At 38.5% G+C, this 25,254-nt stretch overlaps 1 protein-coding gene across 1 annotated transcript in view; it reads left to right on the top strand.

The window, feature by feature from the left end:
- The first annotated feature begins 2,811 nt into the window (after positions 1 to 2,811).
- The window catches only part of IL13RA2 (interleukin 13 receptor subunit alpha 2), a 69,409-nt gene continuing 46,966 nt past the window's right edge, over positions 2,812 to 25,254 (top strand). The window contains exon 1 of the mRNA XM_032837118.1: positions 2,812 to 2,827. The gene's annotated coding sequence lies outside the window, so the exon portion shown is untranslated. The remainder of the gene's footprint in view (positions 2,828 to 25,254) is intronic.

Below are 25,254 nucleotides of genomic sequence, written 5' to 3'. Positions count from 1 at the left end.
TGGTGCTCTGATACCACCTTTGGATTTTTTCCTGAACATTTTTGTATTCTCTTCAGTTCTGCATAAACCACTTGCTGTCCTACCACCTCACAAATCAGTCCATTGGTTGTCTCCATTTTATTTTTGCATTAATTCTGCTCTTCTCCTTTACTCTTTTTGCTTCTTGCATGTGTGCTCTTGTCTAAGTGTTTATAAACACTACAGGTAATTTGTTTATGATTATCTATCTTTATATAAATTATGATAAAGTACAACTTCTGAGCACTGAATAGATGTCTTGACATAAATAAACAAAAGCAACATCTAATAATCACGGTTGGATGAATGATACTGGCTATTGTCAACTTAGTGATTTAACTGACAATTGATGCCTTCATTACTATGTTAAAATAGCATGTCAGAGTGCCAGTGTGTATACTGGCTATCCTTCATATGGATTATTCAACACATTCATTCATTTAAAATATATTTATTAAGCACTTAATGTGTGTCAGGTACTTAGGTGTCATCAGTGAATGAAATAGACAAAAATATATTCTGCATAGGGCTTACAGTCTAGAGGAAGGAGACAAGCAATAAATGACAAAATAACCAACTATATAACTAAATAAGTACATGATACTGTATATTAGAAGGAAAAAATGTTTTGTAAAATACAGAAATAGTAGTTATACTGGGAGGTATGGATTGGTACAGATTGAAATTCCAAATAAAGTGGCCATGGTGTAGGTCTTACCAAGGAGACATTTGAGAACCTGAAGGAGCCAGTCACATACTCAACCACATTGATTTTTTTTAGGGCTCCTCAAATCTTATTACAAAGGTGATATGTATTCTGTCTATGTATGGGGTTGGTCCCAATTGTAAGCCACACCAGGGTTAAATTCAGAGGGCGCCATTCCCTTCTCTCGTTGGGAGTCTGATTCAGTAATACAAGACAGAAACGTTAGAGAGACATTAGTCTCATGCTATTGTGTAATATATAGGAAGACAGCTTTTTATATTGGCAATACCTTCATACATTCCAAGAGTTCAAGTTTCAGATATATAGCATATGGCAATTAGACCATAAAAATGCACCTTGGGAGGCACTATGTAAAGCTTCACTAAATGAAGTGGTCTGGAAATGAGGATGAGTCTCTAGTGCTCAGCCAAAATATTTCTCTGGTGACATAAGAATTGGGGAGCCAAGAACTGCATCACCCACTCCAGATTTCTGGCTTCCTCCCAGGAGTCTAAACATTTGTTTCCTGAGAAATACCACTTGAATAATTTCTTGGCTTCTGGACAGGAATACTACAAAGATAAAATTGCATTGCCCTTATTTTATTTTGCGAGCTAAAGTCAGGACTTTAATTTTTTTTTTAATTTGTATTTGCACTGTGATAATAAAGCTGTATTTTGGATCATCTGAGTAAAATTGCTTAATACTATTTTGGGAGATAAAAATTTTAGGGAAGAAGCAGATTCTATAGGCCCCATGGGAATTCTGAATACATTCTAAAGAGTTTCAGAGTACAAAACAAAAAGAGAAACTCATGGGTGCCTGGGTGGCTCAGTTGGTTGGGTGCCTGCCTTCAGCTTGGGTCTGGTCCCAGGGTCCTGGGATCAAGCGTTGAGCAGGGAGCCTGCTTCTCCCTTTCTCCTGCTCTTGCTCTATCTCACTATCTCTCTGTCTCTCAAATAAATAATTTTTTTTTTAAGATTTTATTTGTTTATTTGACAGGCAGAGAACACAAGTAGGCAGAGAGGCAGGCAGAGGGAGAAAGGGGGAAGCAGGCTTCTGAGGAGCCCAGTGGGGGGGCTTGATCCCAGGACCCTGGGATCATGACCTGAGCTGAAGGCAGAGGCTTTAACCCACTGAGCCACCCAGGGGGCCCCAAGAAATAAAGTTTTAAAAAACAACAACAACAAAACAAAAACAAACAAAACCTCAAATCCAGGCAGAATTTACGAGAATCCTGAAAAGCAAATACATCACAGGATATAAGAAATGTGCTCTTTGGGGAATGTTGAAGAGACAGTATCCATTAACCCAGAAGAGAAGCCTTGTGGATAATTTAATAATCGTCTTAAAATGTCAATGACTCAGATGCAGAGGATAGTCAATAAATATTCTCTTTATTCTTAGATGACTAAGTAGACTTAAAAGAGGCCATGGGAGATTTTGGTTTGACTTAAGGAGGAATCAAGATTGTGAAACACCGGAAATGGTTCCTAAGGAAAGCTGTGGAATCTTCTCTAGAGAGGTTTATAAATAGGATAAAGTCTCATTTGTCTGATGGTTGAGTGTAGCAGCAAGACCTAGTAATCCTAAGGTTTCTTCTGTGGTATTTTACATTTGGTACATCATATTTATTAGAATCATGGTGTCTGTATATAATGTTGCAGTGCACTGGCATGATTTGCATTTAAACTATAGGTTAAATAATATTAGAAATATATATCTTCTATAAACAAACCTTTAGTGGTTTCCTCTCATTTCTAAACATTGTATCATGACAGTCTGAGTAATATCTCAGTATGTTTCTTTATCCTGTTAGTAATAATTATTTCAGCGACGACTTGTATTACTATTACCCATTCTTCCTGAAAAGATGGAAAATAATGTGAACTATGCCAGTCTACTCAAGTTGTTACCTGAAACATTTTGTAAAAGAGAATATTTATCTGAAATATTTCCTTTCCACAGATATCATCAGGAGGTTACCACATTTAATGCTCTTTTCCTGTAAGGTCATTTTCTTTTAACCCATATTACTCTCCTTACATAGGGCTTGTAAGACAGTTCACAAGAAGTGGCTGGATCTCACACACATTTGGAAAGGTAAGTTTTAATTTTCTTAAAACTTGTTTTAAAAAGTTGCATAAAATAAATTTATTTGTAATGAAACAAATTTTATTTTAAACTAATTTTCAGACGAGTTAGAACTGGATATAATTTTGAAGGTCATCAAGCTTATTTTACTGTCAGGGAAACAAATTCTGAGAAAAGGAAGTTTGTATCCAGTGTAACAGTGATAACATAAAGGCCAAATCTCAGGTCCTGTAACTCATAGCCTAGTGCTTTTTGCAACACACATCACTAAATCTTTCTCTGTTTTGGTGCTTATTTAGTGGTTATTTGGTGGAATGAGTATGTGCATGTCTGTTAGGGTTAAGAATCTGTGGTCCACAGAAGTGTGACAGCCATATGGAAGTGTAGGAGTGGAAAAATTTCCCTTCTTCCTTTGGCTGGTCTAATAATCAAATCGACATAAGACAGGTTAACAGGAGAAAAGTAAATTTCATTTGTACTGGGGCTCCATTAAAATCTGAAGCCCAGAAGGCAGTGAGGTTATTAAGGCTTCTATATAACATGCTGAGCTAAGGAATGAAGCAGAGGTCTGGGGACAAGCGGGTAAGGAAGGCCATTCACAGGAAGGCAGATGAAATGTTTGTAAAACAAAGGTTGCTTTGTTATGCAAAGTTTCTTGGGTATCTCTGTTAATAGCACTCTTTCCTGGCATAGGCCCCCTTTACAGTATAAATTAAGGCAGTTGTTGGGGAGAGGTAAGAACTTCACCTGAGGGCGCCTGGGTGGCTCAGTGGGTTAAGCCTCTGCCTTCAGCTCAGGTCATGATCTCAGGGTCCTGGGATCGAGGCCCGCATCGGGCTCTCTGCTCAGCGGGGAGCCTGCTTTCTCCTCTTTCTCTATGCCTGCCTCTCAGCATACTTGTGATCTCTCTCTCTCTGTTTCAAATAAATAAATAAAATCTTTAAAAAAATAAATAAATAAATAAATTAAAAAAAAAAAAAAAAGAACTTCACCTGAATCTGCTGGGTTTTGATTGTCTTCAGCTCAACATAATCCTCATGCCAAAGTGACAAATTTTGGGGTGGTAAATTCTGCTCCCCTTTAGTCCAGTCTTTGAAACTTCAAATAAGGAATTTTGCCATCTAGAAGTTCAGTTGATAGATTGTTGTATATCTCATTATACCGGTCTCAGTCTTGAGAATAGGTCAGTTAAATGGTTTTGTTTTAATTCAGGAGGTGGTCTTGCGGGTGGGCTCTCAAGGTTAGGTTTAAATTGTATAAGCAGTGAGACAATTAATCAGAGGAATTTATATAGAAAGAAAATAAAAAGATTAATGGTTAAAGTCAATTATAAACCCAGTGTCATCGTCAGTCCTGAAAGCTGCCAGGCAAGATTTCTAGATGTCTGGCTCAAAGCATCTTCAGAATGAGTGAGTGCGGGCCGTGGCAATCTGATAGATGTTCCTGGTTTGCAGTTCGAATGTCTTTAATGATGTTGTCCGGGAATCTTTCTGAGTCCTGCACACAGCAACAGGCATAAGGAAGATTGTCTAATGAGTTATTGTGGTGATTTCTCTGAAGTTTATATCAAGTCATCTAGTTTCAGTGTGAGGGCTTTAGGAAAAGTAGCAGTTTTAGTTCCCAATCGTTCCAGGTCAAAAGGATGAGAAAAAAAAATCACAAATATTAGTTAGCTTATATGATATTTAAAGAAATTAGATATTAGATATTTAAAGAAACTAGAATTCAGGATCTAGTCCAGTTTAAAGATAAATAATACAATTTCAAAGACAATAGAACTAGAATCTATATGTATGTACTATAGTTTCTATTGAAACAACTTTTTTCTCTCTACAAATACTCCCATTTCTACCCAAGAAAATAATGGCATAACTAATTTGCTAAGATAAGTCTAATTTTATTAAATTTGGCCTGATTATATAAGTACATCAAGAATAATGATTGATCATTATAGGCTCTTTTAAATCAGCTTTGCTGGAACTTTTCATAAGGACTCTCCGATTGAACTTCTAAAAGCCTCTTGAGGCTAGTAAGCCAAGCCAAAGACTTGCCATCAGAATCCACCTGCAATGCCTATAGATTTGGGTAAACTTCTCTCTTTTTTAGGTCCCCCGAATATCCTGAGTCTTCTGCAGCTGCCAGAAAGTGATTTTCCTTACTTCCCTAGTTAGGCTGCTGGCAACCCTGTAAGCAAGTACCAGGCTGTTTTTCACAGGGCCTTTTTGGCTATAAAGTCAACCTTAGTTCCTTAAAGCTGTTTAGAATATCTTGTTCTATGTATATTCTCAAATCTGACATTGTAGTCAAAGCCTTGGTAATATAACCAATGTTTCTAGTTGTATTCTGTGACAAAGAGAACAGATTCTCATTGAACTTTTGCAGATAAATATATTAACATGAAAATTAGACTCACTAAGAGTTTCCAAATTCTGGAGAGATCAGGTAGGGAGAACAAGTAATTGTTTTATTTTTGTTTACAAATGTACACTCGACCAGTTTGCTCTAAGTCTTAGGTACCTTAGGAGAAAAAGTTTCCTTAAACCTGGAAAAACAAAACATTAAAGAACCAGCAATATTTCAAACAAAAAGTCATACAAATTGTAATCATCATCAGTTCATTTGGGCCCATGTAATGAATTCTTGCTCTGCTTGAATCCACTTTTTTCCATTAGTTTTGGAAAATTCTTATCCAGTTCAGTTTTATGACCTAAAAATTATCAGAAACATGTGCTTGCCAGAGTCCTTTCTGTAAATTTCCATTAAGATGAAGCACTTAGGCTGATGTCTAGAGGATGTGAATTCTTTGTGGTGGGTAACCAGGATGCATTCATAAACGACTTTGCATATAAAGGCCTGAAGCTGGCCTTGTAAAGGGCAACAAAGCAAGTCTTACCTCTTGTCTCTGGTGCTTCTGCTTCATACATTTCCTGGCTTTTGGTATTTACGTGAGTGATCTTTGTACTCTGGGCCTGGAGATCAGGCTGGAGTGCTCTCTGTAAATCTTAATGAAGAGAGGGAAGTCAAACAGGCAGCTGGGAATTTACGGGGTTTTCTGGGGAAGCTGTAGAAATTTGGGGATTTAGGGGAATTTGTCGAGGTAACGAGGCTGGATTTTGAGAGTAGGGATTTTAGACCAGGGGTTCAGAGATACAGGAGTTCTTCTGAAGTATCAGGAACAGGGAATAGGGGATTTTAAAAGTGTACATAAGAGCACAGAGAAGGAATTTACATTAGAGTAGACTTCTATTTTTGTTTTAAGTCCAATTTATGTTCTTTCATCTTATTACAGAAGTCCCTAAGGCTTGCTACTCCTTTGTATTCATTTCAACCCGGTCTCTCCATAGGTACCCATATGACATTTGTTTAGGATGAGCGCTCTCTACTTTTTTTTTTTCTTTTGAATCTGTCCAATTCCAAGGATCCATCATCGGCCATTGCCAAGTATGATCTTATATTAATCTCAATAGTGGACCAAACCAATAAGTCTTTAAGAAAGAGACACTTCCAAAGGAGAGTGAAAAAGATGCAGTCCTCATAATCCAAAAATTTTAGTTCCAAAAATAATAATAATAAAAAAAGACAAAGACACATATCTAGCCACAAATGGGGTATAACCCACATTTCTGTCCAGCCATATCTAGCTGCAAGTGAGATACAACCCACATTTTTCTCGCCAAATTTTATAACAGAGAAAAAAAGAAAACAATGACCATCTTTGGGAGGAAAAGCATTAATAGAAAACAAAGTCATTGTAACACACTTTTACCAAAGTGTCTATACCCAAGGAACTAGTTCACCCAACTATTTTCTTCTGCTAATCTAAATTTAGAAAAAGAAAAGAACTCTCATTACTCTCACTTCGATCAGACCCTGTAGGCAGAGATCTGGGAGACTGAGATGGTAAGAATTCATAACTTCTGCTGGCTTTTGTCATAGGTCCCAGGATCTCACAACTGCAACAGTCCCAGAGAGAGCAGTGTCCAGCAACTGAAGATTCCTTTGTTGTTGCCTACTGTAGGGGTGGAATAATTTTCCTTTCATCCCTTCTAGGTTCTTTGGTCTAAAAATCAAATTGACCAAAGATTAAAAGAAGAGGGGTGCCTGGGTGGCTCAGTTGGTTAAAGCTCTGCCTTAGACTCAAGCCATGATTGGAATTGAGGCCTTTGTAATGCTCCCTGCTCATTGGGGAGTCTGCTTCTCGCTCTGCTCCAACCCTCACCCGTGTTCTTTCTTTCACACATACACTCTCTCTCTTAAATAAATAAATAAAATCTAAAAAAAGAAGAAGATTGACAGGAAAAAACCCCAAATTTCATATGTATGGGTGTCCCATAAAAATATAAGACCTAAAGGGCAGCCGGATAATTGAGGCTTATAAGACGTACTGAGCCAAGGAAAGGGATAGGGTTCTGGGAATACAAAACGGAAGAAGGCCATTCACAAGAAGGTGAGAGATTTTTGGAAAACAAAGTTTGCCCTGTTATGCAGGTAAGTTTCTTAGGAAAAAAGGTATCTCTGCTAATAGTCCTTCTCCTGGTTTAAGCTCCCTTTCAAATGAGAATTTAGACAGTTGAGGGAGAGTAAAGGGCTTTTCCTAAATCTGCAGGTTAAAAAACAAAAAAAATCAGCCTAAAATAAATCCTTATACCAAAGAAGCATATTTTAAGGTAACAAGTTCTGTTTTACTTCAAAAGTGGAAACAATTCAAAAGAATTTGTTCTTTTTTAAAAAGTTTTTATTTAAATTAATTAACATACAATGTAATATTAGTTCACATTTACAATAGAGTAATTCAACACTTCCATGTAATACCCAGTGTTCATCACAAGTGCACTCCTTAATCCCCATCACCTATTTCCCCATCCCTCACCCATCTCCCCTCTGGTGACAGTCAGTTTATTCTCTATAGTTAAGAGTCTGTTTCCTGGTTTGCCTTTCTTTTTTTCCCATTGCTCCTTTGTTTTGTTTCTTAAATCCCACATATGAGTGAGTTCATAAGGTATTTGCCTTTCTCTGATTGACTTATTTCACTTAGCATTATACTGTCTAGCACTATCATGTCCTAGCAAATGGCAAGATTTAACTAATTTTTTATGGCTGAGTAATAGTCATATATACTTCAGTATATCTTCTTTATCCATTGATCAGTTGATGGACACTTGGCTGTTTCCATGATTTGGCTAGTGTTAATAATGCTGCCATAACCATTGGGGTGTATCTCTTATAACCTGTAGTGCAATTGCTAGATCATAGGGTAGTTCTGCTTTTAACCTTCTTATTGTTTTCCACACTGGCTGCACTAGATTGCATTCCCACCAACAGTACAAGAGAGTTCTCCTTTCTCTACATTCTTGCCCATACATCTTGTTTCTTGCATTGTTGATTTTAGCCATTCTGACAGGTATGAAGTAATATCTCATGGTAGTTTTGATTTGCATTTCCTTGATGATGAATGACGTTGAGCATCTTTTTCATGTGTTGGCCATCTGTATATCCTCTTTGGAGAAATGTCTCTTCATGTCTCCTGCCCATTTTTTAATTGGATTATTTGTTTTTTGGGTATTGAGTTGTATCAATTATTTTTTCTTCTTTTTTGTAAAGAGATTTTATTTATTTATTTGAGAGAGAGAGAGACAGAGAGTGAGGAAGAATTAGTGGGAAGAGGGCAGGGGGAGAATGGGAGGGAAAAGCAGACTCCCCACTGAACATGGAGCCCAACATGGGACTTGGTCCCTTGACCCCAAGATCATGACCTGAGCCAAAGTCAGATGGTAGACTGACTGAGCCACCCAGGCACCCCTCAGTTCTTTATGTATTGTCCTTTGCAAATATCTTCTCCCATTCTGTAGGTTGCCTTTTAGTTTTGTTGATTGTTTCCTTCACTGTACAGAAGATTTTTATTTTGAGGTTGTCCCAATAGTTCATTTTTGCTTTTGTTTCCCTGCCTCAGGAGACATATCTAGAAAGAAGTTGCTATGGCCAAAGTCAAAGAAGTTACTGCCTGTGTTCTCTTCTATGAGTTTTATGGCTTCAGGTCTCACATTTAGGTCTTTAATTCATTTTGAGTTTATTTTTGTGTATGGGGTAAGAGAGTGGTCCAATTCATTCTTTTGCATGTTGATATCCAGTTTTCCCAAAATCATTTGTTGAAAAGACTCTCTTTTTCCTATAGATATTCTTTCCTGCTTTGTTGAAGATCAATTAACCACATAATTTTGGGGTTATTTTTGAGTTTTCTGTTGTGTTCCATTGATCTATTTGCCAGTACCATACTGTTTTGTTTACTGTAGCTTTGTAATGTTACTTGAAGTCTGGAATTATAATGCCTCTAGCTTTTTTTTTCTTTTTTTTTTTTAAGATTTTATTTATTTATCTGACAGATGGAGATCACAAGTAGGCAGAGAGGCAGGCAAAGAGAGAGGGGGAAGTAGGCTCTGTGCTGAGCCTACTTCCCCCTCTCTCTCTGAGGCAGAGAGTCTCAATGCAGGGCTCAATCCTAGGATCCTGGGATCATGACCTGAGCCCAAGGCAGAGGCTTTAACCCACTGAGCCACCCAGACGCCCCTAGCTTTGCTTTTTTTTTTTTTCAAAATTGCTTCTGCTATTTGGTGTCTTTGTGGTTCCATACAAATGTTAGGGTTGTTTGTTCTAGCTCTGCAAAAGAATGTTGTTGGTATTTTGATGCAGATTGCATTAAATGTATAGTTTGCTTTGGGTAGTATAGACATTTTAATGATATTTGTTCTTCTAATCCATGAGCATGGAATATCTTTCCATTTCTTTGTGTCATCTTCAGTTTTTTTCATTAATATTTTATAGTTTTCAGAGTGTAGGTTTTTCACCTCTTTAGTGATATGCCTGGAATTCTTTCTCTTTATTCTTTGCATATTTATTACTGGTTTTTAATATATGGTTACCATTATGTTTATATGTAACCTGTTATGCATGTAACAGTCTATATTAAGTTAATGGTCTTTCGGCTTGAACTCATTCCTTACTTCTCTCCTCCCTATATTTTAGACACACGTTTTTATATTTAATTCCTTTTTGTGAGTTCTTTGGATTTTTTTAATAGAAATATTAATTTTTACTGCTTTTGTGTTTCCTGCTTTTATACTGTCACTTTTGGTCTCTCTTTTCCACTCAAAGTGCCTTTGAATATTTCTTGCAGGACTGGTTTAGTGGTCATGAACTTCTTCAGTTTTTGTTTTCCTGGGAAACTCTTTCTCTCTACTTCTATTCTGAATGATAGTCTTGTTGGATAGAGCATTCTTGGCTGCAGATTTGTTTCATTCAGCATTTTTAATATATCATGCCACTCCCTTCTGGTTTGGAAAGATTGTGTTTAAAAATGTCCTGCTTGGGGTGCCTAGGTGCCTTGGTCAGTGGAGTGTCTGCCTTCAGCTCAGGTCATGATCTCAGGGTCCTGGGATGGAGCCTCATATTGGGCTCCCTGCTCAGTGGGGAGTCTGCTTGTCCCTCTCCCTCTGCTCCTCACCCCCACTCATGCTCTCTCTCTCTCTCTCTCTCAAATAAATAAATAAAATCTTTAAAAAAAAATCTCTGATTCTTTTTAAACTTTTTTTTTGTCTCTGGGGTAAGGGTTTCACTGTTGTCTTCTAGTCTTCTCAAGTCCATTTACTATCCTTTTAATAGTTGCTTTAAATTCTCCATCAAGCATGTTACTTATATCTGTTTTGGTTAGATCTTTGGCTTGACCTTATCTTGTTCTTTCATTTGGGATAAATTTCTTTGTTTTTCTCTTTTTGTTTAAGTCTCTGCCTTCTTCTCTGTATTAGAGAAGCTAGTTATGTCTCTTGTTCCTCAAAGTACTGGCCTTTTGAAGAAGAGATCGTGTAGTACCATAGGCCTGACACTTCACAGTTTGTCTACAGTGTATCTGCTTCAGCTCTGCTGTTGTGTTCTGGCTGTTCTATCCTTCAGGCCAGTTGTCTACAGAGGCTCTCCTCACCTGGTTGAGCAGTATTTGTTCCCAGGGCCTGCACGTGGTGAGTTTTAACTAGGTGCTCTCTGGTCTGCTTTTGAAATGAGACCTGACACCACCTCCACTGGAACTGAGGCCCTACAAAACTCTCTGGTTGGGAGTTGTGATATGAGTAGGAGTTTGTGCTGATCTTCTGGGTGAGGGGGCTGCCTGGCTGGGACAAAGTGTAACTGAGAAAGGCAGTTTCCCTGGAGCACAAGAAGGTGGGGCTTAGTGTAAGCAATTTCAGCAGCCAGTGTCTGTGCTTTGCTGTTTCCCACAGGTGGCTCTGTGTTTATGCTGAGGGGTGGGAGGAGGGAAATGGCACATGCCAACTCTTTTGTTCTGGGAGAGGTTTCTCTGAACACTGCCTGTCAGGGACATGCTCATAAAAGAACAAATAATCCCCCCACTGTGTGCCCCAGAAACTCCTCTAATTGCTGTTTCCAGTCTGTGTGCCCCTGGCTTGTTTTTCTTGCCTTCTCTCCAAGAGCAGCACTATTCCCTCTGGGCTCCATCCCAATCAACTTCACTAAATTTTAAAACCCCCAGCGTTAAGCCCTGCTAGTTGAAAGAACTCATGAAATTCAAACCCTCTCATTTTCCAAGCCAATAAGTATGTGGAAATGTTCTCTTTGAGCATTTCCCTATGCATTCCTCTCTCTCTTGCTCTTCTCTGTAACCATGGCTCCCTCTCTTCCACAGCAGCCATAATCCATTTCTCCCCTAAACCACCTCTCTGCCTTACCTTGTTTGATGTGGTCTTTTCTCTCCCTTTATTTGTGGAGTTTGTTCTGTAGTCCTCAGGTTGATTTCTGAGGTATTTAGGATGATTTGATAGTTATCTAGTTATATTCATAGGATAAGGTAAGCCTAGGGTCCTCCTACTCCAATATCATCTTCCTCCTCCCAAAAGAGTATGTTCTTTAAAGAGGAGAGACACAGGAAGGGTGCCATTGTAGACAGAGACTCATACAAAAGGTATGTCTTATGATTTTAGAGATGATATTTTTCTTTTTGGGCTCTTCTAGAATAAAGGGTGAGGAGAAGGGAGAGGTACTAATTTGACATTTATGGAAATACAAACAAATGGTTGGCATTATGGGAATTTTCCTCATATTAAATATCATAGACAGTAGTTAAGAAATTAAATGTGGCATGTATTGGTCACAAGAAAATCCCACTAAACTTTATGTAATAGAATGTTCATAGCTTTCCAATTTTTTTCCCCAAGGTGTCCATAGTAAGCAGTATCTATGTAGCTTGGAATTAGATTCTGTCTGTGTCATTAAATATTTGAGTGACATAACAAATAAGAATTGTCAAGCAATGTGGCAGTGTAAAAGGGTCATGGTGATGTGGAAGGCCAATATCACTATTCTATTAAATGAAGGGAAAAGCAGCCCAAATTTATACACAATCAAGATACTTTGTCCCAAATAAAAACCACATTTGCTGGACCATATCAGGTTTTGCTTTCCCAGACAATTCAAGTTCTCCCTCATAATTCCCTTCCTGTGACCCATCTCTCTGGCCCCACTAGCAATGCACTGTATGTTAGAGTCCAAGGACATAGAGATAAACAAAAATATATTTCATTTCCTCAAGAAGCTCACAGCCCAGTTCACAGAGGTAGAGAAATAGAGACAATTATGATGCATTCTACTTAATGCTGTGATATCAGGAAGAATTTTTCCATATGTGTCTATGGAAACTCAGGCTATGTGTTTCAGTGAGGGGATGATGTTTGAGTGGATTTTTGAATGATAAATCGGAAGATCTCATTATCTTCTCTTTGGATTATTGAAAGTATTCCCTAACTGAAAGTCTTGCCGACATGCTTGCCCTACTACATTTTGATGGAGCTCCCAGTTGAAAGGCAATGAAGCATAAGAAATTCATGGTGTATTGGGGGAAATTCCAAATGTTTGGTATGGTTTTACTGAGAGGTGAAAAATCCAAGTCAAGAAGATAAGCAGAGGCTCAACCATGGGGTGCCTTGTATGTCATGAACCCTATAGTGTTGAAATTGAAGAGCAGTAGAATATGTTGCAAATGGAAGAATAACCCAGTCCAATCTGCATTTTGATCTTGTGACTGCTAAGTAGAGAATGCTTTGGAGGGAGGGTAAGCACAGTGGCAGGAAGCCCAGTTGAGAGGCATCATGAAGAAGATAATGGAACTAGAGCAATGGTGGTGGGAATACAGGGAGATGCACAGATTTGAGTAGTTAGGAATTGCTGTTGACAGAATTTGTTGTTAGATTGATTGTGGTGGATGAAATGAGGGGAGAGAACTAGGATTATCTTATCTGGCATTAGCAACTGGTTAGCAGTGCCATTCTATGAAATCTGAAACAGAGGAGGAAGACCAGTTCTGCGTGGGGGAGGATGATGATCAATTCATACTTGGACATGTTGTGCTTGACTCACCTGTGAAATATCCAGGTAAAAATTTCTACTAAGCAATTTGATATGATGGTCTGGAGCTCAGGAGAGTAGTCTGTACTCACCCTTTTCTGCCTCTTCTGAATGCCCTCAGAATCCATTCTCAGTAGTTTAACCCTTGATTCCATACCATTCTGGACCTGTTCTTTAGTTTCTCTCATTTTCATGTACTTTTCAGGTATTGTATACCCATCTGTATCTTTTGCAATGCTTATCTGACTTTTGGGCATAAGTGAGGTCTTTATAAAGGCTTGTAAAGATTTGCATGGCTACCTCATCACAGAGGTTATTCAGGAAAAAAATGACACTTTTTAATAGTTATTACAAATCAATTTTACATGTGTGGCCAATTTTACTTGAAAGATTTGTAAGATATTTTCCATTACCCCTTGCCCCTAATTTAAGTTTTCCAACCTTTAGCGAGAAGTGAAAATGTTAACAGTTTTTCTACATTGGCTTCCTCACAATCCTTTATTCTGTCATCTGAGTCCCTGAGTTTCTGTAACCCAATTTGGCATACGGAATTGATAAGCCAGGGAAGGGATCTGGTTATTGTTATTTCATGTTAGGGCATTTACAATTATTTGTGGATATTGTATCCTGAGACATTCTGAACTTCATTTTTTCCAAAGGAGGGGCCTCTTTTGTATCAACAGTGGAACTTAAGGGATTTCTGTTAAGCATTTACAGAAAATGGTTCCTCTTTAAAAAAAAAATGCACGAGGCTTAGGAACAGTTGCCAAGTGGGGAATGAGATCTTTGGTGGCTTAGCAGTTTTTGCTTTCTCATTTCCCTCCCTTTTGATACTTTTTCATTATGTTTATCCTCCCTCTTCTAGAATTTTTTATTTCATTTATGCATGCATCCACATATTCACATATTCATTCCTTATACATCACTAAAGTTTACCAGTCCTAGTCTCTATACTTTGCACAATACTCAAGATAAGAATTAGTCATGCAGTACAAATGTGAAAAACTAACACTGCTTCTTTCCCACACAGACCTGTTGAGTACTTTAGGTAAATATCAATGGGGTGTTTAGAGAAAATAATTCCTGCTTTGGGAGCTTGTCTGAAAAGAGTGGTGCTAATATTGAGACTTAAACCCAGTAGGTAGCAAGGGGAAATACTGACAAGTAAATGACAGATGGAGCTTTACCCTTTTTTAAAAGATTTTACTTATTTATTTCATGGAGAGAGAGTGAGCACAAGCAGGGGCATCGGCAGGTAGAGGGAGAAGCAGGTTCCCTGCCAAGCAAGGAGACTGATGTGGGGCTCCGTCCCTGGGATCATGACCTGAGCCGAAGTCAGATGCTTAACCAACCGAGTCGTCCTAGTATCCTGGAGCTTTAATTACTTTCTGATCAAAATATTCCATCACCTAATTCATACAGAGGCTACCTGTGTGTGTGTGTCAGGCATACAGTAGATGCTTTATACATATAAATTCATTTAATTCTTACTATGATGTAAACCCTATTACTATCCCCCATTTTAAAGATGAGGAAACTGAAGCATAGAGATGTTCAATACATTTTTTTTAAATTTATTTATTTATTTGACAGAGATCACAAGTAGGCAGAGAGGCAGGCAGAGAGAGAGAGAGGAGGAAGCAGGCTCCCCTGCTGAGCAGAGAGTCCGATGTGGGGCTCGATCCCAGGACCCCAGGATTGTGACCGAGCTGGAGGCAGGGGCTTTAACCCACTGAGCCACCCAGGCACCCCGTTCAGTAAATTTTCCAGGGTCGCATAGCTAGTAAATGATGGTTCTGAGATTTGAACCCAGGCAATATGACTCCAGATTAATGCCCTTAGATACTATATTCAGATATGGAACTAGTATGATCAATTTAGTATGTATATGTTCATTTTCTTTTAACTATTCTGTGTCTTCTTCTATGTGTCATATATGTATGCTAGAGAGTAGCTCAGAACGAAAGAAAATTGTACGTAACTTTGCTCTTAACTTTTAAACCCAGTATACAACAAATAAGGGGGAAATGTACCAAAAAGAGCACCCAAAACTAGCAGTAACTGGATATCACGCAACAATTTGGTGACACAAGAAAGAAGGATTGCCAAAAAAAACCCCCTCCACATTATTTATTTATTTAAGTACCTTCCTTTCTTCTTTCCTTCCTTCCTCCCTTCCTTCTTTCCTTTTGTAATCTCTCTGTCCAACACAGGACTCAAACTCACAACTCTGAAAGCAAGCATTTCATGCTCTACCAGGTGCTCCAAATTTTTTTAAACATATATTTTATTTATTTATTTATTTATAAAAAGATTTTATTTATTCATTTGACAGAGAGAGATGCAGTGAGAGAGGGTACACAGCAGGGGGAGAGGCAGAGGGAGAAGCAGGGCTCTTGCCGAGCAGGGAGCCCAATGCAGGCCTTGATCCAAGGACCCTGAGATCATGACCTGAGCTGAAGACAAATTCTTAATGACTGAGCCACCCAAGTGCCCCTCCAAGTTTCTTTTTTATTTGAGTATAGTTGATACACAGTGTTATAAGTTTCAGGTATAAAGGGGCCCCTGGGTGGGGGTTAAGCATCTTCCCAGAGTCCTGGGATCAGCAGCCAGAGTTATCTTTTTTTTTTTTTTTTAAGATTATTTATTTATTTATTTATTTGAGAATGATAGTGAGAGAGAACTGGAGTGGGGGTGTGGAGGAAGAAGCAGGCTCCCCTCTGAGCAGGGAGCCTGATGCAAGGCTCGATCCCAAGACCCTGGGACCATGACCTGAGCCGAAGGTAGATGCCCAACCCACTGAGCCACCCAGGCGCCCCCAGAGTTATCTTTAAAACAGAACTAATTGTATATATTTCCCTGATCAAACATCAGACCCTTTCAGTGGCTTCCTATCTCATTCAGAACAAAATGTCAAACTAAACTAGCCTAGGAGGCACCACACAAACTGTCCCCTCTACCTCTTTGACTTATCCTCCTTTCTTTCCTGCTTACTCTGCTCCAGCAACACAGGCCTCCTAGCATCCGCCCACCAGACACGGTCCCTCTTCAGGGCCTTTGCACTTGCTATTCCACCTGCCTGAAACACTCTCCACTTAGTCCTCTTCATGACTCTCTCCATCCTTTATTCAGGTTCTTCCTACAAAGGCCGTCCTCATCTTCCTTTCTAAAATAGCCTCTTTCCCTCACTTCACCCATCATTATCTAACATCTTACCCTGCTCTTTTTTAATGGCATTTATCATGACCTAATGCATTTCTGATTCTTTATCTATGATCTATCTCCATTACTGGAAAGTCAATTCAATGAGAGCAGGAGTTTGTTCACTCATTGCTATAGCCCCGTGACCTAACACAAACTCAGTAACTATTTGCTGAATTAGTAACCGACTGGATGAATCAATGAATCACTAAATGGCAGTAACCTAGGGAGAAAGTAGGTCATGGTCTGAGGAAAGAAAGAAAACATTTCTTCAAAGATGTGCTGCCAATCTGAAATACCACTCACAAGATCATCTCAGTATTAGTGTAAAAGATCTAGCTCTTCTCTTTTCAGGCAATATAGCCACTTTAAAGTCACATGTTAATATGCAGTGACTATGACCCATACGATCTGTGGTTTTTTTCTAAATTAAATGTAAAGAATAATAGATGAGATGATTTTGAAACCCTGTTTAGTAGCCTGCTTAAGCATTTGAGAACCCATATGCCTGCCACTAATAGAATGACAACTTGAGGAAATTAATATGTGTTGTTGATCTTTATTTTTTCCTGAAAGTATGATGTGCCCTGGCTGAAGGAATTTTCTGCTGGTTGTCTGGTCTCCAGCTAGAGCTTAACTTCCTAATTTTATTAAGCCTCAATCTGAGGACACACATGTGTACACTCTGGTTTCCTGTTAATAGTTCATTAACAAGTTCATTATGTGGTTGTTCCTATCTCAGCATTATCAAGAGACAAATTGGAAAAGATCATGATGTTATGGTAAAATTCCATATGATTGTTTCTCTGAATTCTTTTGATTGAAGAACTGTTTATTTTATAATTCATTTATATTTGAAAGGGGATAAATGGGAGAGTTGTTTTGTAACTTATATTTATGGAAAATATTTAGGTAGAAAAGACATATATTTGGAGACTAACCTAGTCTGTATTAACGGATTTATAGAGAAAAGGCTTTTACTGAAGTTCATTACTTGTTTTCAAAGGATTTTAGTAAATTAAAATGTGTTTAACACTAAATAGCAATATGAATTAGAAAACTGATATTTTAAAAAAATCTTTTAAAAGATTTTATTTACTTATTTGTCAAAAAGAGAGAGAATGCAAACAGGGGGAGCAGCAGGCAGAGTGAGAAACAGGCTCCCGAATGAGCAGGGGGCCTGGCGCGGGACTCGATCCCAGGATCCTGGGATCATGACCTGAGCTGAAGATAGATACTTAACTGATTGAGCCACCCAGGCATCCCAGAAAACTGATTGTTATAAAGGCTTATGAATGACCTTGATTAGATCATCTCTTCATTCAGGTACTTGATTTTCTTGGCTATAAAAAGAGAGTGTTAGACTCGAGTTTTTAGATTTGTTTCAGCATTACCAGTTTCAGTTTCTGTGAACATACTTACTGATGTCTGGGAATAGGAATGTCAGTTCTCATGACATGATTAATAAATATTAGCTTGATAATTGTTGAATCTGAATAATGGGTACATTTGATTTCATTTAGCTATTTCTACTTTTATGTAGGTTTGAATATTTTTATAAAATAGCAAATTTAGAAATATAATTGATTAACAAAATGCTTGATAGCAGATACTACATTCAAACTGGTCCCATGAAGTTTATTTTCTGCCTATGCTGTTTTTTTCCATTTTTCTCTGAAATATTTATGCAAAATAGCAGTCTTTACGAACATTCCAGAGCTGGCAGTTTTCTTAAGTTTTTAAATAACTATTCTAAGGGTTAGACCAGATTTTTTTTTTTCAAAGGTTTTTATTCATTTATTTGACACAGAGAGATCACAAGTAGGCAGAGCAGCAGGCAGAGAGAAAGGGGGAAGCAGGCTTCCTGCTAAGCAGAGAGCCTGATGCGGGGCTTGATCCCAGGACCTGAGACCATGATCTGAGCTGAAGGCAGAGGCCTAACCCTCTGAGCCACCCAGGCGCCCCAGGGTTAGACCAAATTAAAAAAATTCCCCATGAACAGATTTTCAAGGTAAAGATATTCATTGATCAGGAAACTAGTAAAAGTTTTTTACAAGTATGATATAATTTGTATTAATTTGGCTCTCTCATAACACCTAATCTAGATTAGTTTAATTATCTGTAACTCATTCTTAAACCAGGCTGATTTTTTTTTTCCCTTGCCACCCTACACATTACCAGGCCATTTGTGGAGGTTAATGTGGTAGACTACATTGTAGCTAAGAAAGTGTCTTTTAATGTTAAGCAATCCTGGGTTCAAATCCCTATTTCAGGGGTGCCTGGTGGCTCAGTCAGTAAAGCGTCTACCTTGGGCCCAGGCCATGATCTCCAGGTTCTGGGATAGAGCCCTGAGTTGAGCTTCCTGCTCAGCAAGGAGTCTGCTTCTCTCTTTCTCTCTCTCTCTCTCTCTCTCCCCCTCTGCCCCTCCCCACTGCCTGTTCTCTTTCTCCCTCAAATAAATAAAAAAACTTTATATTAAAAAAAATCCCTATTTCAGCTATTTCCTAAATATAACATCTTGAGAAAGTTTTTTTTTTTTAATTTCTTCTTCTTCTTCTTTTTTTTTTTTTTACTTCTCTGAGCGTCAGTTATCTTTTCCATAAAATGGGAATGTCAATGGTAGTATATACATCATGGGATCATTATGACAACTAAAGACCATGGGTAATCATTAAACATACAGCCTGACAAGTTTCAACCAACAATGTCAGCCTATTCTGTCATTATTTTTTGGTCATTTATTTATTTGCACTATTAGAATAAAAGTTATATGTGGAGGAATTTTTTTTTTAAAGGAAATATGGCTGTTGTGGTTACCTTCGCTAGAAGCATTCAATACATATTTACTGAACATATGCTATATTCTAGGAACTAGTTGTATAGAGACAAGTAAGGCATACTTCCTGTTCTTAAGGAAATCACCTACTAAGGAGAAAACCCGATAGGTGAGAGCTTAGAGTCAGGACCAAACTTAAAGGAGTGACAGAGTAGGCAATGATTAGTATGCTGAGATTCAAAGGGAAGCAAAAATGAACCAAAACCCAAACCAAAAACCTCTGGCCTGTGACTAGGTCTGAAATATCATTAAGATATTTTTCCTTTGGACTTTATACATTCTTTGATTTTGCGGTTCCAGGTACAAGTGACTTTGGGAAGAATAACACATTAAGTAATATCACTTGCACTTTAATGAAAATTTATTTCTGTATTATTTAGGGTACAAGGTAAGTTGCCATAATCAAGACACCTCAAAATATTATGGCTCAAGTAACAGACCAAAGGTGAGCAGGCAGCTCTGCGGCAGGCCATTCGTGGCCCAGAATCCTTCTACCCTTTTGCTTTGCCATTTCCTAGTGTGTTGACTTTGTGGTCAGATATGGTCCTTACTGTCATGTCTGTGGAATAACCTACTGGTTGAGTGAGGGGAGAGAAGGAAGAGGACAAGAGATTTTCTTGTCAAAACATGATCCAAAGGTTGCACATATTGCTGTGTTTGCATATCATCCTCTAAATTTCTGTCATATCTTCATATCAAACTGCAAAGCCTGGAAAATACAGTCTTTGATTGGGAGGCTGTGTACCCAGCTAAAGTTCATGAGTTTCAGTTACCAAAAGAAAGAAGGGGAGAATGGATACTGAGAAAAAATTAGCAGTCTTTACCACAGTGTATCAGACATATTTATCTTGATAAGCTTCCTGAAAGACCTAGGCCTTTCCAAATAGGTGGCTATTTGATGCATAAAGAAACAGTTATAAAGAAGGTTGACTTGTCAAGGATGTTTTCTGACATCAAGCAATTATCCAGGCTCGGATTCTCTGACCCCAATTGGGTATCCTATCATTCAGTTCAATTCCGACATGATACATGTAGTTATATTACACACGCTATATAGTACATTATACATGTAATTAACAAATACTCCACAGGATAAGGACCCAGTCCCACAAAGACTATCCATGCTTCAGATGCCAAATGAGAGTCATGGTACTTCTGACTAACCAGTAATAAATTCAGAAGTTCCCATGACCCTTCTCAGGTTTGATAACTCACTAGAACAACTCAGGAACATACTTTACTAACTCTTACATGTTTATTATAAAGGATACAACTCCAAATGGAAAAGATGCTTAGGGCAAGGGGCGCACGTGTGCATGTGTGTAGGGGTGATGAATCTTGAGGAGCTTCCATTTTTCTTTCTAGGCATGTCACCCTCCTAGTACCTCCATGTGTTCACCAATGCAAAAGTTCCGTGAACATGGCTGTTTAGGCATTTTATGGATGCTTCATTACTAAGGCATGGACCTGGTTGTCATGTCCACCTAGATTTTATTTCTCTTGAATCTTTTAAAGATTTTATTTATTTATTTGGGAGAGAGGGCAAAAGAGTACAAGCAGGGGGAGCAACAGAGGGAAAGGAAGAAGCAGGGCCCCCACTGAGCAGGGAGCCTGATGAGGGACTCAATCTCATCATGACCTGAGCCAAAGGCAGACACGTCTCCATTTGAGCCACCCAGGCACCCTCTCTTGAATTTTTGACTTCTGGAAGGTGACTTAACCTATTGGAACTTGAATGATACCCATTTGTAAAACTGAAATAGTATCTACTTAGCTATCTCAGGGAGATAAATGGATAAAATAAAGTAATACCTATGTTCCTGCTAGAGAGGTCAGGGATAGCACTTGTCTACCTTAGGTCCATTCCAGCTGATTAAATCATTTACCACTGGTGATTGAAATCAACGTCCAGTTCTTCACCCCGCCCAGGAGGTCGGTGGTGTGGGCGGTTGGGGGTGGGGCTGATAGTTCTTACCCTCTGATCTCATGGTGGCTTCCTCTGGCAACTGACCCCCATCCTGAAGCTATCTAGGAGCTCACCAATAGTCACCTCAGCATAAGCTCAGGTATGGTTGAAAGGGACTCATTATGACTAACAAAAGACACTTCTGTCACTCAGGAATTTCTAAGGGTTTTAGAAGCTCTGTGCCAGAAACTGGAGACAAAGACCAAATATTTTTTTTTTTACTATACCACAATTTGACATCAGGAGCAAGAGTGACCCCCAAAACCATTTCTGCCTGAAGATATCCTTCTCATCACAAAGCAGATCGAATGAGTTGTTCTCTTCTCTGAGCTCCTTAGCTGACAAAGATTCTGTAGATTGTGTCAGAGTATGCTGTTCTTATCACACAGTACTATAATTATTCAGTAGCTTCTGGCTTCCATAGCTTTAACTAGAATTGACCTACATGAGGTAGTCTTAAGCTCACCTTTGAAGCCCCAGCATCTAGCACAGTGCTTGACACATTGCTGCTCTGTAAATGGTTGAATGAATGTGAGTGAATAGAAAGCAGAGTCTGCCACTGCTGACCCCTGTGGTCTGTGGGTCTGTGTTTAAGCCTGTTTGGTGTTAATCTGGGGACTGGATCATACTGTTGCTATTTGTATTTTTCAGTTCGTGTGGGTTTCCTGAGAATCTCAGCTCTGGTATTCTGCTGTTGAATCTATGGTAGTCTGGAGGGGAATTCAAGACTCATAAATTAGTTGGTTTCAGAATAAAAAGACTGGAATTCAGGGAAAGCAGGCTGTCTAGATGCCTTTTGTCTCACAGAGTTTGTTCTTTGTAAGACACTGCTTTTCTGTGCAATATGCCAAGCCTACCAAGTAATCTTCAGGTCAGTTTTCCAGGGGTGTCATGTGAAAAGAAAAGCTCTCTGGACATTATAAGTTTGACATTTGCCTGAATGTTTAAAAACTGTTCTCAAATCCAGGAATTTTATTAAGAGAGGTGTGTGTGTGTGTGTGTGTGTGTGTACACATAAACTAAAGAGTCAGTGGTTATTTTATTTTTTTAGTATTTTTTTGTTTTGTTTTTGCTTATTTAGTGTCTTTTAAACTTACAAAGGAAATAACACTTTGGGGCACTAAATACTGACTTTGCTGATTACTTCATTTGAGCAGCAGTTTAGGAATACCCATTTCCTGTTTTGATGGTCTACAGAATAGGAGTTCTACAGCTTTACACAGCAAAAGAGATATCAAGATCCTTGCTAGTCAACTAGTTCAGCAACTGAGTTATCAGAGAGAATTCTAGCAATAGTGTGACTGTGCAGGGAAAGCACTGGGGTAGGTGTCAGGCCCACCTAGATTTTATTGAATTACTCTTGAATTTTTTACTTCTGGAAAGTAACAACCTATTGAAACTTGAGTGATATCCATTTGTAAAACTACACAGTATCTACTTAGCTATCCCAGGGGGATAGTGGATAAAATGAAGTACTACACTTGATCTTAGCCAAAAGGCCAAGAAACGATAAAATGAAGTACTATGTTCCTGCTGGAAAGGCCAGGGATAGTACTTGGGTACCCTTTGTCTGTCCTAGTTTCACTTCATGGTGTCAGGCTAGGAAGTCTCAGTTCTTACACAGCTCTGGCCCAGTGAGAGCCATTCTCTTTTACCAGGTAGAAGTCTGGAAGTAGCCTAGTGTGTGCTTTGCTTCTAGAATTGATTTGGGCCCCTGGGAAACTATGTAAGCATCAGGCTTTAGACTTTGTTTCTTACCCCACCATCTGCTGTTGGGTGTTTAATTGGACTTTGGCTCCCTTATGAAAGCTCAGTTCTGTGTGTCTCTGGGAGAGCCCAGGCCTAAATCTTCTTGCCTAGTTTCTGCTGGCCCCCTTCCAGAACTGAATGTTGATTGCTTGCAGAATTTCTTGTATTATCTTGCTCAATTCTCCCAGAAATGTGACTTGATCCCCACTATCTTGAAGAACTTCCCCACCCCGAGGCTTTGATGTACTTCTTCATTTCATCCCTCCTGGGTGACACTGACCCTGCCCTGCATCAAATGTTGGTTTATAGTCTCTTGATTTTGGACTAACTTCCAGCTAGGGAGGGACTGTTCCAATTAGTCTTATCTAGCCTCCTTTCTCTGCACCAATCAGGTTTACTTCCAAATTCTCTTTATTAGGAGTTGCAACATGTCATGTATTTGGGGCAGAGTAATGAATGCTAAGGTACAAGCACACAATTATCATTGGCAACTTCTATTGATATCAGTAGAAAGCCATCAAATAGGACTTGTAGTATATTAAAATAAATTCTTTTTTTTTTTTTTAAGATTATTTATTTGAGAGAGGGAGAGAAAGAGGGAGAGAAAGTATGGCAAAGAGAGGTAGGGGCAGAGGGTGAGGGAGAGGGACAAGTGGATTACTCACTGAGCACAGAGCTTGACACAGGGCTCAATCTCATGACCCTGAAATTATGACCTGAGCTGACACCAAGAGTCAGATGCCTAAACGACTGAGCCACCCAGGTGCCTCGGATTGTCTTTTTAATTTCTTTCTCTTCACACCATGAAGCAAAGATTTGCCTATGTTTTCATGATTATGCTATAAATTCAAGATAGAAGTTCATATTTAATGAAATTTAACATCTGAGGCATGGTACATTATTGCTTTCAACTGTATTTTATTTTATTTTTAAAAAATTTTCCCAACTGTATTTTATTACCTATATTTATCTATGAATAAGTTAGCATGAATAAATGCACTGTATCATTCCAAGATATGATTATACTTGCATTGAATTGTACCTTTCCATTAAAACTATAAAGTATAGGGTAATGAAATGTTTGCAAGGGTCAGAAGATTTGGGGAAAACAGGAAGCTTGAAGAAAACTTCATGGAGAGTTTTTTTAATGGAAGAATATAAATAAACAGTTAATTGAAGTTGCAATCACAGGAAAAGGAAAGACGATTTTGAATCTTGGTCTTTTTCTTACCATCATGTCAGCAAATTTTTTTTTTTAAGATTTTATTTATTTATTTATTTGACACACAGAGAGAGATCACAGGTGAGCAGAGAGGCAGGCAGAGAGAGAGGGGGAAGCAGGCTCCCTGCTGAACAGAGAGCCTGATGGGGCTCGACCCCAGGACTCTGAGATCATGACTTGAGCTGACGGCAGAGGCTTAACCCACTGAGCCACCCAGGTGCCCCCAAGTCAGCAAATTCTGATTGTTATATTCCTCATGTAGGTCTGATAAATGATTTTTGAAAAAATGATTGTGAAATAGACAAACTAGCTGACATCTGTAAAACACATACTGAACTCCCTAAACAACGCTCAATGTCTTCCCACCTCCCAGTTTCAATTTAGGGTGAAGCATCGACTATGCAGTGAATAAAAAAGAAAAAAAAATCTTAGAGTAAAAGATAAAGTTAGTGATAGAGAGAAGGCTCTACCCACGGTCTTCTCTTCATTCAGATTCCTTGCCTTTTATTTGTTCACATATTTATTGTAAAATGTATCTTTGGTATATGAGAGAATTTATCAAGTGTGAACCTGTGTTCTGAACCAAGGAAGACACTTTTTAACCAGTGGAAATTAGGTGATATTATATGGATTGGATTCAATCTCAATTTACTTGTATTTTGGAATAAGTACCTGACATACTTTAGAAAAGCATCCAAAGTTTCCATCTTCTTATGGCTTTGCATGGTTCCTGGACATGGCAATTACTTTGGAGACTTAAAGGTTGAGGGGCAATTCGGAGACTTAAAGGTTGAGGGACAATTTGGTGACAATCTAAGTTTCTTTATTTACTTTTACCTGGGCTAAAATAAAATCTTGTTTGGTTATATGAAGATATATTTGATAAACTTTCAGTGGAGGAAAAAAACATATACATGACAATGAATTTTAATTATAGCACCAAAGATTTTAGAAATCAGAAACTTAGGACATCATTTAGTTCCAACTGCTAATTTTACATATGAGAAACTGACCACCTTTTTGGTGAAATGCAGAGGCAATCTTTACTTGGAATTGAA

The sequence above is a fragment of the Lontra canadensis genome, unplaced genomic scaffold (assembly GCF_010015895.1).
Source record: "Lontra canadensis isolate GAN:19392208 unplaced genomic scaffold, GSC_riverotter_1.0 scaffold96, whole genome shotgun sequence".
NCBI classification, from domain to species: domain Eukaryota; kingdom Metazoa; phylum Chordata; class Mammalia; order Carnivora; family Mustelidae; genus Lontra; species Lontra canadensis.
The sequence above is the reverse complement of the archived record's forward strand: the minus strand, read 5'-3'. Positions and strand labels throughout refer to the sequence as shown.